Raw genomic sequence first — 15927 nt, forward strand, 5'->3', positions numbered from 1 at the left:
TGGGTCCCCCCCCCCCCCCAGTCCATTACAAGGCCCTTTGGGTCTGGTATGAATATTAAGGGGAACCTTGCACCAAAATGTAAAAAAAAAAAAAATGCATGGAGTCCCCCTAAAAGTCATAACAGGCCATATGCCCTCATATTTTTCTCGGGTCCTCAGCACTGTGATCGAACATGAATGGACATCGCGGGACATTTTTTATGTTTTTTTAATAACTGTCATTTTTACTTTTGTTGACACTTTGTTTGGTGAATGAGTAGGGGTACAATGTACCCGATACTTATTCACATCGGGGGTCGGGATCTGGGGGCCCCCTTGTTAGATTCCTGAAGACGCATTATGGAAGTGAAATGCGTAGAGGCTTCTGGGTAATGCCAACGTCACTTTCTGCCCTAACCCGCACCAGATCGAGGCTTGGACCACAGGCCAATCACGGGAGACGAAATGGCGCTTGCTAACCCCAAAAGCATTGCTGGAAAGACTCAGTGCCAGTCTATAGGCATCATACTTGTGAGTGGGAACTTTTTATATCTATTTTATTGATCGAATTAAGCATAACATGTTGCGCAATGATAGCTATTTGCTTTCTATGAGATCCTGAGATCATTGTGGAGATTTATGGAGTGATTATTGGTATACCGTTTGGAAATCTCCAGATATATCCATATGAGTGGAGTGGTTAACCCAGGCATAAACCAAAAGGCGTCTCTTTATTTTATCTCTGGTGAGTGTTCATTTTAGAAGGTGGTGGTGTTCCACAAATTGGTGAAAGTTTTTCCAATCACGTATGTGAATTTGTGCATGTAGGATTTGGACAACCAGTTCTTGAAGAGGAATACTGGGACTGTCTTTTTTTGTTAAACACATAATTTTGATTTATTCACTAATATTTTAAGAAAAAATAACATATTCTTATATCACCGTAGTTCACTAATAATGCACTTGATTGAGTTTATGTATTATTAATAATAATATTCACTGCTTTAATTATGTGGAAAGATATGTATATCATTTAGGGTCAGCGCAGTTACACTTTTTTATTACAACATTGTTTACTTCACATTGCTGGTGGGGAATATATGACTGCAGCAGATCCACTACTTAAAGGCATATTTACACACTTTTTACATAGGATTTATATATTTTTGCGCCGGTGACACATCTCTCACATTTCATGGTTACATGTGCTTACTGAATGAAAATGTACCAGCAGTCCTGTTTGAGAGGAGTGGAGCAGCCACAGATGGATGGAAATTCAGCCAGTTCCTGAGTCGGCCGAGATGCAGAGGTCGGCGGTGTCGAAGAAGTAGCTAGGTATGGCCTTAGTCTAAAGATACAGTAGGAATGGGGAAGTAGTGTTATGAAATAAGAGGAAGAAGTTAGATAGGGTGGGTGAAAAAAAAAAAGGTCTAGACTAGAGCTGGGAAGAGATTAAACTACAATTGTACATAATAATCAATGTACAGAGGAACTACGTGCATCTAGGGCACTCCTAGACATTTCTTTCTTCTAATTTAGCTGAACCAGGCAGGAGCGAAGAGGAAAGCTGAAATTTCAATGATGACCTCCTGGTAACAGACATGTAACAATGTAAAACTAAAGCAGTAATATGAACATAATATATATAATACACAAATACCATATAAAGTTTCAACAGCAAGTAGTACGTGATGCCGTTTGCAACAATAACCTTAACAAATGAAAAATGGTAAAGGACATGCTTGTCCTACCCTCTGCAGCATACCATTACAGCCGACTAAAGCGTGGAAAAAGAAAAGAGGGTCAATTGTGAGAACATGCACAAGCACGCCAGATTTCAGTAAAATATTAGCTCCATTTAGCCATATTAGCTCCATTGAAGCAAAAATTCAAGAGCATAAACAACCTTACAATTTTCAATAACTGTGAAAAAATTAGGCCAAGAGCAACTACTTGCCCCTCTCTCAGGGCAAGTTTGGCAGATCAGGCAGGATAGTAGTCTCTAATTCCCAGGGAATGACTATAGGAGTTCAGTGGGATCCCCAAGACAACATATTGTATAAGTATGAGAAGCTGAGTAAAAGAGATATGATAACATAACAGGCAGCCAGAGAGTACTAAGCATGCCTCACAGGGCAATGTGATCATAATTGTCCTGTAGCATTTGATTAGCAATATAGCATATGCATATGCTGATGCAATGGCTCCTAAAAAAGTAGCTTTGAAAGGAGAAGGAGCAGGTTAGTCCCCACGTATATACTGATCATGGCAAAGTCATATAGGTGGGCTTCCATTTCTCCAGGAAGCGATTAAAGGGGGTCCATAGACTGAAGGATCTGCCAGGAGACCTGTGCGAGGATTCACGTGGATAGGTCTCACATTCTCTGTTGAAGCTTGAAGTTACAGAGCATTCAGTAATTCTTGAGCTTCCTCAGGACTGGTGCAGTTGTACGATTTTATATCATAAGTGAATTTTAGGCATAAATTGAAGCTCCATTTGTATCTTACATTGTGGCACAGTAAGACCCACAAGTGCAGCTTCATAGCTCATTGTTTGGGGAGCCAAGTCCATAAACAACAGCGTGAACAGTTTTTTGCATCCTCAATGCAGGAGGCAAAGACCATGTTTTCTGGCCACAGGGCTGAGACCTTCCTATTATGGGTATTCACAGTGAAACAGATCACATTCATCTCGTCCTCAAAGACTGCTGTCCACTGGCATTTTTTGCAGATTTCTTTTGTCAGCCACTTGGTAATTTGATGAGATTATTTTTTTATTATTATACAGGATTTATATAGCGCCAACAGTTTGCACAGCGCTTTGCAACATGAGGGCAGACAGTACAGTAACAATACAATTCAATACAGGAGGAATCAGAGGGCCTTGCTCGTTAGAGCTTACAATCTAGAAGGGAAGGTCAAGTGAAACAAAAAGGTAATAACTGTGGGGGATGAGCTGATGGAGAAAATGAAAATACAGTTGTTAGGTGCGGGTAGGATAGGCTTCTCTGAAGAGGAGGGTTTTCAGGGATTGTCTAAAAGCCAATAGAGTAGGAGACAGATTGTGGTAAGGAGTTCCATAGGATTGAAGAAGCTCTGGAAAAGTCCTGGAGGCAAGCATTGGAGGAGGTGACGAGGGAGCTAGAGGTTAGTATTTTGAGACTAGGCTAATGATGTAGCTGGGGCTAAGTTGAGGATGGCTTTGTAAGTAGTTGTTTGTATTTTGAATTTAAAAAGTTGGGTGAGCAGAAGCCAGTGGAGGGATTGACAGAGAGGAGTAGCAGATACTGAGCGGTTGGTACGGTGGATGAGTCTGGCAGCAGCATTCATGATTGATTGAAGGGGGGGTAGACTATGTAGAGGTAAGCCTATGAAAAGGGAGTTGCAGTAGTCAAGGCGAGAGATGACCAGGGAGTGAATTAAGAGCTTTGTTGTGTCATTGGTTAGAAAGGGGTGTATTTTGGAGATATTGCGGAGGTTGAGGCGGCAAGATTTGGACAGTGATTGGACGTGGGGCTTAAAGGAGAGTTCAGAGTCCAGGACTACACCTAGGGCCTTGGCATGCGTGGATGGGCTTATAGTTGTGCCATTGAGTTTGACAGAGAGATCAGGGGAAGGGGCACCTGGGGGAGGAAAAATTATAAGTTTAGCTTTGGATAGATTGAGTTTGAGGAAGTGGTGTGACATCCAGACTGATATATCTGTTAGTAAATTAGTGATACGTGAGGAGACGGAGGGAGTGGGCTGAGGGGTAGAGAAATTTGGGTGTCGTCAGCGTAGAGATGGTATTAGAAGCCATGGGAGGCTATCAGCTGACCTAGGGAGGAGGTGTAGATTGAAAATAGGAGAGGTCTAAGAACAGAACCTTGGGGGACCCCAACAGAGAAGGGAAGAGAGGAGGAAGTAGAATTGTAAGTAACGCTACGGTGCGGTTGGATAAGTAAGAAGAGAACTAGCGAAGAGTACGGTCATAGAGACCAAAGGCGTGGAGTTTTTTGAGGAGGAGGGGGCGGTCAACCACATCAAAGACAGCAGAAAGGTCCAGGAGTAGAAGTACAGAATAGTGTCCATAGATTTTGGCCATTAGTAGATTGTTTGTTAGTTTTAGGAGAGCAGTTTCTGTGGAGTGTTGAGGACGAAATCCAGACTGAAGGGGATCAAGAAGGCTATTCTCAGCAAGGTGGTCGCTCAGTCGGTTGTAGACCAGACGTTCAAGGAGTTTGGATAAAAAGGGGAGCAAGGAGATGGGTCGTAGGTTGTTAGATTGGATGGGTCCAGTGAGTGCATGTTTTAGAGAGTTAGGGAAGATGCCAGAAGAGAGGGAGAGATTGAAGATGAGAGTGTAGAATAGAGCCAGATGGTAAACGTAGCATTTGCGATGGAACACGATTCAGAGGGCAGGTGGTTAGCTGGACGTTGGCAAATAGTTTAGCAACCTCTTCTATATTGGTGGGGCTGAAAGAGGGAAGTAACGATTGTACCCGTGGGCATGAAGTGTAAATGTGGAGAGTATCTGAACAGCAGAGATCTCCTCGCGAATTCAATCAATCTTCTGTTTGAAGTGATTGGCGATCTCCTGGGCAGTTAGCGAGTTAGTGGGTGGAGGCAGTGGAGGACGAAGTAGAGAGATGAAGGTAGAGAAGAGTTGATGGGGACGAGATGATAAGTTGTTAATGAGAGTGAAAAAATATGTCTGCTTTGCAGTAAGGAATTGTATTTTTGGAAGGCAGATTTATATTGGTTGAAATCTTTCTGAGACTAATGCCCTGTACACACGATAGGACCTTGTTGTCGGAAATTCCGACCGTGTGTAGGCTCCATCACACAAAGTTTAAGAGCAGGCTATAAAATTTTCCGACAACAAAATCTGATCGGTTAAATTCCGATCGTGTGTACACAAATCCGACACACAAAGTGCCACGCATGCTCAGAATAAATTAAGAGACGAAAGCTATTGGCTACTGCCCATTTATAGTCCTGACATATGTTTTTTTACGTCAACGCGTTCAGAACGATCGGATTTTCCGACAACTTTGTGTGACCGTGTGTATGCAAGATAAGTTTGAGCCAACATCCGTCGGAAAAAATCTATGGATTTTGTCGGAATGTCCGATCAATGTCCGACCGTGTGTACAGGGCATTAGTCTTACCGCACAGGTGCTCATGAGCACAGCTATGTTTTTTCAGACTTCTAAAGTCATCGGTTTGCCAAGGTTGAAGGGGTCGGGGCCTGATTCTGTGTGTAGTGAGGGGGGGCCAGTGTGTCCAGTAAGGCTAGAAATGAAGCGTTGTATACAGAAGTGGCTAGGTCGGTGCAGGATAGGCGTGAGATGGTGGTCGGTAGCAGAGTATAGAAGAGAAGGGTTGAGATGAGGTAGGTTTCTACCGGTAACTGTTATGCCATGTACACACAGGCGGACTGGTCTGACAGACTGAATCCGGTGGACAATCCGACCGTGTGTGGGCTCCATTGGACCTGCAGGGGACTTTTTCGGTCAAAAATCTGACGGACTTTAGATTTGGAACATGTTTCAAATTTGTCCAACGGACTCGAGTCCAGTCGAAAAATCCGCTCGTCTGTATGCTAGTTCGACGGCCGAAAACCCATGCTAGGGCAGCTATTGGCTACCGGCTATCATCTTCCTTATTTTAGTCTGGTCGTATGTCATCATGTACCAATCCGTCTGACTTTGGTGTGATCGTTTGTAGGCAAGTACGTTCGTTCAAAAGTCCGTCGAACCATTCCAGTCGAAAAGTCCGCCCGTGTGTAAGCGGCATTAGGTGGTTGGAGGGAGAGGAAGTGGAGGAGAAGGAGAGAGTGAAACTAATAAGGTACTGATCAGGGAGAGGGAATGGGTAGTTGGAGAGATTGCACAGAGTGCAAAGGTGGGAGAAAACAAGAGAGTGAGTAGAAGCACGTATCCATTGCTTTAGGTCAAAGGAGGAGGTTAGACTGAGTATGTAATATGAGTAGCCTTCTGAAGCATTATGTCTATTTTATTAAACAGTTGGCATTGCGAGTTGTTTGTAGATCTGTTTGGAGAGTAATGCCCCGTACACACGGTCGGACTTTGTTCGGACATTCCGACAACAAAATCCTAGGATTTTTTCCGACGGATGTTGGCTCAAACTTGTTTTGCGTACACACGGTCGCACAAAGTTGTCGGAATTTCCGATCGCCAACAACGCGGTGACGTTAAGCACGTACGACGAGACTAGAAAAGGCCAGTTCAGAACCAAGCGCGGCACCCTTTGGGCTCCTTTTGCTAATCTCGTGTTAGTAAAAGTTTGGTGAGAGACGATTCGCGCTTTTTCAGACTCGTGGTTTTCAGATCGTTTTCTGCCGTTCAGTTTGTGCTTGTGGGTTTGTATCTGCTCTTCAGTGCGTGCAAGCAAGTTCCGCGTGACATAGTCATTGTGTTCTTGTGCGTTCGTTACTGTTTTTCAGGTCGCTCTTCACAGGCCTTGCTGTTCTTCAGTGCGTTCTGTTACTTCGTTCTGAGCAGCCAACCGTTTTCTAGCCATGTTGCGTATGCGTACTCCTCGTAGAGTTTGTGCTGTGCGGGGGCTTGGTGTTGGGGTCCTGACCTTGACACAAGTCCAGTTCATGAACAGGGAGGGGAGGAGTTCATGGACCAAGAATTGGTTGCTTCAGCGTGACCAGTTCTCTCATATGCCTTTGCTCCGTGAGATCCGTGAGAATAATCCTGATGATTTCAGGAACTTTCTAAGGATGACGGACCCCGTATTTCACCGTCTGTTGGCTTCGCTGACCCCTTATATTAGCAGGCAGGATACCTGCATGAGGCAAGCCATCACTCCGGAGCAGAGGCTCATTGCTACCCTGCGGTATTTGGCGACAGGGAGAAGTCTGCTGGACTTGTTCTCGACAGGCATCTCCCCCCAGGCTCTGGGGATCATTATCCCAGAGACCTGTTCTGCCATCATACAGGTCCTGCAGAAGGAGTATATGAAGGTAAGATTTTTATCCTTTAATGTCACATTTTATTGTATTTAATGTTTGATAATGTATTGTATTTCTTTCCTCATTCCCTAATTACCATGATTGGAATATGCTGTGAATGTCCCCTTTGTTCTTATGCATGCTGGATTTTTCTGTAATTAATTTTTTAGGTCCTTCATACAGATTGTCCTTCACTAACCTCCCCAGCATGCTCTACGGGCCCTATATTCACCTAATGTAGTCACTTAAAACAATGTATTTTATCAGCTCCATAGTAGTGCTTTACCCCAAACACCCCCTAAAATGTTTTGAAAAGAAAGGCCCAAAATGCAGCATGTAATGCTTAAAATGGAGGGCATACATGACAGTGGGAACAGTGGGGGGAAGGTAGAGTTAAAATGGAGCCGAGGGGGAGGGACAGGATAGGGTGGGGTACTATTTAAGAGGGTTGACCTGGGAGGGGTTAACAGAAGGTTGGAGGAAAGTTGGAGGAAAGTTGAACATGGCAGAGGTAGAGAGGATAATGGCGCAGTTTAGAGCGGAGGCTGAGGTTAGGGGCACGGCATGGCTGCAGGCTGCGATCGGGGCGGCAATGGAGAGAACTGAACAGCGAATGTCACTGGGAGAGGGGAGCGGCGTCAGAGCACGGAGGTCCCGTCCGCCTGAGCGTTTCTCCCCAGAGCGGGCGGTGGGCGGTAGACTAAGAAGGAGCGGTGAAGAAGAGCAGGGATGCCCTCCGGCGAAGAAGAAGCAAGGCGGCAGGAGCGGAGGAGCTGTCACATCCCCGGCGTCGCATGGCGGGGAGAGACAGCGCAGCGGGACTGACAGGAGGAGTAGAGCGGTGAGCGCGAGCCCCGCCCCACGGTTAACGGCGGAGGGCGCAGATGCGGTGGAAAGAGATGCGGCTGTCCCTGGGCTGTCTAATCCGGCAGGGGACAGCAGGAAGGATGCTAAAAAAGCCAGAGGTAGAGGAGGAAGGAGGGATGGAGGAGTGGAGGCATACAGGGCTGCGGTATCCTGCACCGGCCCTGCTACTGCTGTCCACAAGGCTTCCAGGAAGGATACCAGCAACAGGGAAGAAAGTGCAGAGATGACGGCGGCAGCCTCAGTTACCAGGCCAGGCGGGCTTTCGGAGGTGGAAGAAGCAGAGGAAGATCCAGGAGATCGAGAGGAGGTGTCGGAATCGGAGGAGGAGGCGGCCCCCCCTTCCAGGAGAACGGACGAGGAGGAGAGCAGACGGTCGGCTGATGGGGCAACACCTGTGCAGCCCGGTAAGTCACCACATCTGGGGTTAGCTGGGAGAAGCAGTGTAGTACAAAACACAAACAGGCCCGAGAGCAACATAAGGGGGGCGGCCTCACAAGCGGGGGGCTCAGGCTTATTGGGATTTTTGGAGGGTATAAAAGATTTGGTGAAAAAGTTTGAGGTGGGAGAGCGCATGGCAGGAGGCCCGGCAGCGGCGTGGGTACCGCCAGCAGGGGGTAGCATTAATGCGGCAGGAGTGGGGACGCCCGCAGTGACGGTTGCGGTTACCGCCCCAGAGTCTGCAGGGAGTGAAGCTGCGCAGGGGAAGGAAAAAGCTACAGAGACGACAGATAGGCAGGATATAACTAGGCTGGCTGATGCAGCGCGCTGCGAAGTGTATGTGTGTTACGAGGGGCCTTTAGGAGCACATTTAAAACAGGAAGTACGGGACAAATTGTGGAAAGGTGAGTACGTGGAAATATTTTCACTATTACCTTTGGAAAAATTTAACTTGGATAGGGTTAAGCCAGACAGTTCCAAGAAGGACGATGAGGAGAAGAGGAGGTATCGGCTGATACCAAGGACGTTTGCAAACTGGCTGCAAGCGTTTGCTATCATGGCAAGCGTGATTGGGGAGAAACATCCGGAACACTGTTCAGCATTATTTTGCTATCAAGATGCGATAGGGGAGGCCTACAGAGTATATGGCGGCACGGGCTGGCTGAGATACGACGAGCAGTTCAGGCAGAGGAGAGCGATACGGCCAGAGCTGCGTTGGGACCACAAGGACATTAGCTTGTGGATGCGCCTGATGACGAATACGAGGGCTCCGAACCAGTTTTTTCAGGGGGGAGCCGGTGGACCATTTGCCCTGGGACACTCGGCTGGAAATAAAAAGGGGGTGTGTTGGCAATACAATTCCGGAGCCTGTAAATTTGGTGCGACATGTAAGTATAAGCACGAGTGCTCAGGCTGCGGGGGAACGCATCCAGCATCTAGATGCTTTAAGCAAGGAAAAGGCAGATTTGGGGACGTTGGGAACAAAAGGGAGGACTCCGGTGATAGTGGAAAGGATGCGCCCGTTTCTCGGTAAGTATCCGGATAGGCAAGCTGCGAGGTTGTTGGACGAGGTTTTCACGGGGGGGTTTAGGATACCGTGCAGGTTACTTATAGTGCCCAAAGTGCCAAATAATTTACGGTCCGCATTGCAACATCCGGAGGTGGTTTCTGAAAAGCTGGCAAAGGAGGTTGCAATGGGGAGAATGGGAGGTCCTTTTCGTTGTGCACCAATAGCTGACTTAGTGGTGTCACCGCTTGGTGTGGTGCCCAAGAAAGAAAACAATAAGTTCCGGCTCATTCACCACCTGTCTTTCCCAAAGGGTGGATCGGTGAATGATGCCATTGATCCGGAAGCATGCTCGGTGACTTATACGTCATTTGATGCCGCTGTGGGTTGGGTGAGGCGTTATGGCAAAGGAGCGTTGATGGCAAAAGCCGACGTCGAATCGGCTTTTCGATTATTGCCGGTACACCCGGACAGCTTCAGATTGCTGGGGTGTCATTGGAAAGGGGAATTTTATGTGGACAAATGCTTGCCAATGGGTTGTTCAATATCATGTGCGATATTTGAACAATTCAGCTCTTTTTTGGAATGGGTGGTGCGGGACATATCGGGTGTGAATTCAATCATTCACTACCTTGACGATTTTTTATGCATAGGGCCGGCATCATCTAGAATCTGTTCGGTGTTATTGGCGACACTGCAACATATCGCTGACAGATTCGGCATTCCATTGGCAAACGAAAAGACGGAGGGACCTTGCAAGGTCATCACGTTCCTAGGCATTGTCATTGATTCTGAGGCCATGGAATGTAGGTTGCCGGAAGACAAATTGGAAGACTTAAAAAAAGAGATTGCGGGGTTACTTGGCTTAAAGAAAGTGCAGCTGAGGGCACTGCAATCGGTCCTAGGTAAGCTAAATTTTGCCTGCCGCATACTACCTATGGGGAGAGTGTTCAGCCGCCGGCTGGCGGCTAGCACAGGTGGGGTGAAATCACCGAGACACTTTGTGCGATTGGTAAAGTCGCACAGAGATGATCTAAGGGTATGGCATACGTTTCTGGAATCTTTCAACGGAAGGGCGATGTGGATGGCGGGCCCGGTAAGTAATTTTGATATTGAATTATTCACCGATGCGGCAGGGTCCACGGGTTTTGGGGCATTTTTTCGAGGGCGGTGGAGTGCAGGTCCTTGGCCTCAATCATGGATAGAGGAGGGTTTTACCAAAAATTTGGTACTATTGGAACTGTTTCCAGTAGTAGTGGCGGTAGAGCTATGGGGCACTTCCTTCAGGGATCTGAAGGTGCGCTTTCACGGGGATAATTTGGGGGTGGTACAGGTTATCAATAGGGTGACGGCTTCGTCTCCGCCAGTAATCAAATTGTTGCAACATTTAGTGTTAAGATGTTTGCAATTGAATGTGTACATTCATGCCGTACATTTGCCAGGGGTTGAGAATGTGGTCGCTGATGCGTTATCTCGCTTCCAGTGGGACAGGTTCCGAGAGTTGGCGCCGGAAGCGGAGCAACAAGGGGTACCTTGTCCCGATTGGTTGTGGGAGATTCCGTTGGTGTCATCGCAGGATGGATCAAACAGTCGGTAAGTGGGTCCACTTGGGCGGCGTACTCAAAAGTGTGGAAAGAGTGGACGGGATTTCTTCAGGTCTTAGGGGAAGAGCCGTCTGAAAACAATTTGCGTTTGTTGCTACTATATTACGTGGCAAGAAAAATGGAGGAAGGGGCGTCAGTGGCGGTGATAAACATGCAGTTAGCAGGGTTAGCGTTCTTGTTTAAGTTGCAGGGTCAGCGGGATGTCACGAAAGATTTTTGGGTGCGTCAAGCGCTTAAAGGGTATAGAAAAAATAGAATCGTAAAGGATGCGAGAAGACCTGTGACGTTTTCTATTCTGGGGAGAATTGTGAAGAAGTTGAGGGAGGTATGCTCTTCAGAGTATGAGGTAGAGTTGTTTAAGGCGGCTTTTGTAATGGCTTTTTTTGGGGCATTCAGGATTGGCGAGCTGGTCAGTCCGGCTAAAAAAGTTCAGGGTGGTTTGGGTTGGCAAGAGGTTCAGGTTGAGAGGGGAGGTTTGACGGTGGTGGTCAAACGATCAAAAACTGATCAAGTAGGAAAAGGCAGGGTAGTGAGGGTTTACCCGATTCAGGGATCTTTCCTGTGCCCGGTGAGCACGGTTGGGCAGTACTTACAAGTACGGCCAGGGGTACAGGGTCCTTTATTGATTCACCAGGACGGTAGTTTTTTATCTAAGTTCCAGTTCATCACAATTTTTAGAAGGTGCCTAGAAGGGGTGGGATTACAAAGAAAAAGAATTTTCATCACACTCTTTTAGGATTGGGGCGGCTACTGAAGCAGCTAGATTGGGTTTGGACGTGGAGGCGGTAAAACGCATTGGAAGGTGGGAATCTCACAGGTTTCGGTCTTACATTAGGCCTCATTTGGTGGTATAAGGGAAAGGAAGCTATGGTTAAAGGAGGATAATTAAGTAATAGTAATGGAAGTTGTTATTGCGGGATAGTGTTTTAGTATAGTCTTCTTGTCTTTTTCTAATTACAGGTGCGGCGCCAGGAATGGTCTGGATTATGGGCCATTCTTATGTATGTTGGGGGGCAAGAAGAGGGGATGCTCGTAGGGATGGTAGGCAGTTAGGTTTTGACAAACGGGAGGTTTATATTAAGTGGTTGGGAGTACCTGGAATGCTGTGGAGTAGATTACTTCCTGAAGTTAAAAAGCATGCCCTGCGGGAGGGACCACCGGATGTGTTAATTTTGCATTTAGGTGGTAATGATTTAAGTATCAGATCCATGGTGGACATTTCGCGCGATATAAAAGGAGATGTGTGGCGTTTAATGGAATTATTCCCAAAAACTATAGTTCTATGGTCGGATATGGTGGCTAGGACATCATGGAGAATGGCCAGGTCAGTGGAAGGTGTGAATCGGGCCAGAAAAAAGATAAATAGGGACATAAGCAAATTTATGGTACGCAATGGGTGTTTAGCAATCAGACATCCAGAACTAGAATTTGAAACGTGGAGATATCTGAGAGTTGATGGGGTTCATCTTAATGATGTGGGGTTAGATTTGTGGATGTTAGGTTTGCAGGATGGAATACAACGAGCCATAAGGGTGTGGAGGGGCATCCAAGAGTAAGGTATTACTCGTGGGATGCAGTGGCGGGCGTTGGTCTGTAAAAAAGAAGGAAGATGGAAAAAGTAAGTGGGTGGATCTAACGGTGTTATAGATCCGGAGGTCTTTTGGTTCCCGGTTAACGGAGGTTAACCGGGAAGTGATAATGGGGCACTGCGGGAATTGTTAGTCTCTGAGCCAGCTTGTCGGCTTGAGGCATAGTTTGAGATAGTTTTGATAAGTACCGCAGTGCTGAGTGGGTGATGAACAGCAGAAGGATTTCAAGTGATAGCGCAGACCAACGCTCTTTAGTTTAAAAATGTTCTCAGGGAAGAAAAGATGTTTTTATTGTTAGATTGTTTTGATAAAAGAGTTTTATAAGAAAGTTAAAATATATATTATTTTAATAAAGTAGGCTGCTACGGCCTTTTTTACTCCAAGTTGGTGTGTTTGATTTATTGGGAGTAGAACGGTAAGAAGGGATTAATATAACTGTACAACATATGTTATCCATCAGTCAAGAAAGGCCCAAAATGCAGCATGTAATGCTTAAAATGGAGGGCATACATGACAGTGGGAACAGTGGGGGGAAGGTAGAGTTAAAATGGAGCCGAGGGGGAGGGACAGGATAGGGTGGGGTACTATTTAAGAGGGTTGACCTGGGAGGGGTTAACAGAAGGTTGGAGGAAAGTTCCCGCCCACCCGCCCCTTTTTTAGTGGTATTAGAATCATGGTTGATATAAAGGAAGTTGATGTTATTTCTCAACAGGTGGTGAGGATTAAATAGTCGTGGCAGTGGCGGGCGTTGGTCTGTAAAAAAGAAGGAAGATGGAAAAAGTAAGTGGGTGGATCTAACGGTGTTATAGATCCGGAGGTCTTTTGGTTCCCGGTTAACGGAGGTTAACCGGGAAGTGATAATGGGGCACTGCGGGAATTGTTAGTCTCTGAGCCAGCTTGTCGGCTTGAGGCATAGTTTGAGATAGTTTTGATAAGTACCGCAGTGCTGAGTGGGTGATGAACAGCAGAAGGATTTCAAGTGATAGCGCAGACCAACGCTCTTTAGTTTAAAAATGTTCTCAGGGAAGAAAAGATGTTTTTATTGTTAGATTGTTTTGATAAAAGAGTTTTATAAGAAAGTTAAAATATATATTATTTTAATAAAGTAGGCTGCTACGGCCTTTTTTACTCCAAGTTGGTGTGTTTGATTTATTGGGAGTAGAACGGTAAGAAGGGATTAATATAACTGTACAACATATGTTATCCATCAGTCATGTTATTTTCGCTTTAAATTCAGGCAGAGTGGCAGAGGCTTTTTTTTGTGGTGTCCCCAAATCATTTTTAGTAACCCTCCCTCCCCCAACTGCTAAGTCAGCTGATCCCAATTCTCTATCTATCCTCAATCATCTATCTGCTGACTTTGCCAAACCCATACACACTATACCCATCTCTTTTGTGCTCCGATTTATGAATGAATTCCCCAAAGCATGTAGTGCAAGGGCCTGCCTGTATACTTTCAAATGGTACTGTTTGAATTTTTAAGATCCTATTATTATAGGATCTTTATGGGCACTTTCTGATGTGAAAGGATCTGGATCCCCAACATTACGATCACCTAAAAAGAGATAAACCAAACAAAAACAGGTATCAAAAATATGCCGGCATCCATCTCTTACCTGACCCTGTGGTTGCAGACACTCACCTGTTGTGGTGACTAGTTCCACCACGTCTTCTTCATCCTCCTGCACTTCTTGGTTTGGGGTAATTTCCCCTTCTTCCAGAGGTGGGGGGTCTCTGGTCTCCTCGGATGAGGGGTGTCCTCCGAGTCTTTGTTCCCCTATGTAAAACACAAATGCTATACTTAGCACACAGTGATTTGATGGCAGAACTATAAGTAGGAAACATTGCTTGGAAGTGGGGTACAATTGTCTATTTTGGCCGAGTGCAAAAATGTAGCGTTTTCAGTGTCCTTTGTCAAGCTGCAATACTTTACCTGTTTGGTACAAGCTTCACAGATGTAGCCCCCCCTTATAGTATACACTGGAGCACCTGTGAACCCCCCCTAATAAAAATGGTGTTCTTGTGTCCCACACTAGTGCTCCAGTGTCCAGATGTGAACGCAGCTGCTGAGTGTCCTCTCCTTACACAGAATCTAGTTTGCATTTCATTCTAGTAACAAAGCCATCTACACAACCAAATTAGTTTATGACAAGTAGGGCGTCAAAAATGTGTCCTAATGCATATGGCCTAAACAATGGTGTTTTAGAGGCCGAAAGAAAAATGTTTGATACGAACGAATAATGGGCCCATGAACATGAAAGTTGCCATTTAAAAATGTACACTTGTAAGAAAAGCACATGGAGCAGCACGAACGTAAGAAACATAAAGAATAGGAACACAGCACAAGTACTTACTTTTTTGCAGCACTCTCCGGATCTTTCTGTACTGCTCATGTTCTCGTAATTTGAGGTCCGACCACCGCTTCCTGAGCTGATCTTTCGATCGTCGTACCCCGAATTTCCGGTGCAGACTTTTCACCACTTTCGCAATTATCTTGGCCTTTCTGACATTGGGGTTGGGGTAAGGTCCATACTTCCCGTCATAGTCGGCCTTCTTCAGGATGTCCACCATCTCCAACATCTCCCCAAAGGACATATTTGAGGCCTTAAATCTGCTTCTGGATCCAGACGTTTCCGGCTCCGGGCTTTCCTCCTCCTCGTTGCTATAATTAGCACACACCTGCTGTGTATCCGCCATGTGCTCTTCCCCCACTGCGCAGAACGAAAAGGGGCGGGGAATAGACTCGAAAGAACGTCAGGGGCGGGCGGAGTTACACGCATGCGCAGTCTGTATAAAGCGTAACACGCGTGCGTATTACATACGATCTGTGAGCGGAGGAAGGAGCATCGAAAGCGCCGAACGTGATAACGAAGGTAAGATCTAAACTTGGGCCTATACTGCTTCGAAATGGAAGCCTATATGGTAACAAGATTAGGAGAGTTTGGCCTGACATTAGGGTTTGTCTTGTGTTGTGTCTTGCAGAGAAAATGGATGGCTTCAATGACCACAACTTCCTCCCCCTGTTCATAGACAAGTACAGGGAGCTGCCCTGTCTGTGGCAGGTGAGACACCCACATTACAACAATAAACAAAAGAGGCAGGCAGCGCTGGAGAAACTGCTGGAGTTGGTGACGCCGGTGGTCCCCACAGCAACCATCCCATATTTAAAAAACAAAATTGGTGGCCTGAGGAGCACTTATCTTAGGGAGCGCAAGAAGGTCACAGATTCCCAGAGGTCCGGAGCTGCAGCAGATGACGTTTATGTCCCCAGGCTCTGGTACTATGAGAGACTGCGATTTCTGTCAGACCACACTGAAGTCAGGGAATCCCTCTCCACTCTTCCTTCCACCCCAGCTGAGGCTTCCGATGTCCAACCTGGGACTTCCAGCCAGGAAGAAGTGGAGGAGCCCAGCTGGAGTCAGGTATAGCATTCTTCTACAGATTTCAGGACAATAAAGAAATGATGTTTACTAGATGTTA

At 46.3% G+C, this 15927-nt stretch overlaps 1 protein-coding gene across 3 annotated transcripts in view; it reads right to left on the bottom strand.

Moving 5' to 3' along the window:
- MDH1B (malate dehydrogenase 1B) overlaps positions 1 to 15927 on the bottom strand; it is a 107571-nt gene that overhangs the window by 2012 nt on the left and 89632 nt on the right. The window lies entirely within an intron of this gene.

The sequence above is a fragment of the Aquarana catesbeiana genome, linkage group LG06, assembly GCF_042186555.1.
Source record: "Aquarana catesbeiana isolate 2022-GZ linkage group LG06, ASM4218655v1, whole genome shotgun sequence".
NCBI lineage: Eukaryota > Metazoa > Chordata > Amphibia > Anura > Ranidae > Aquarana > Aquarana catesbeiana.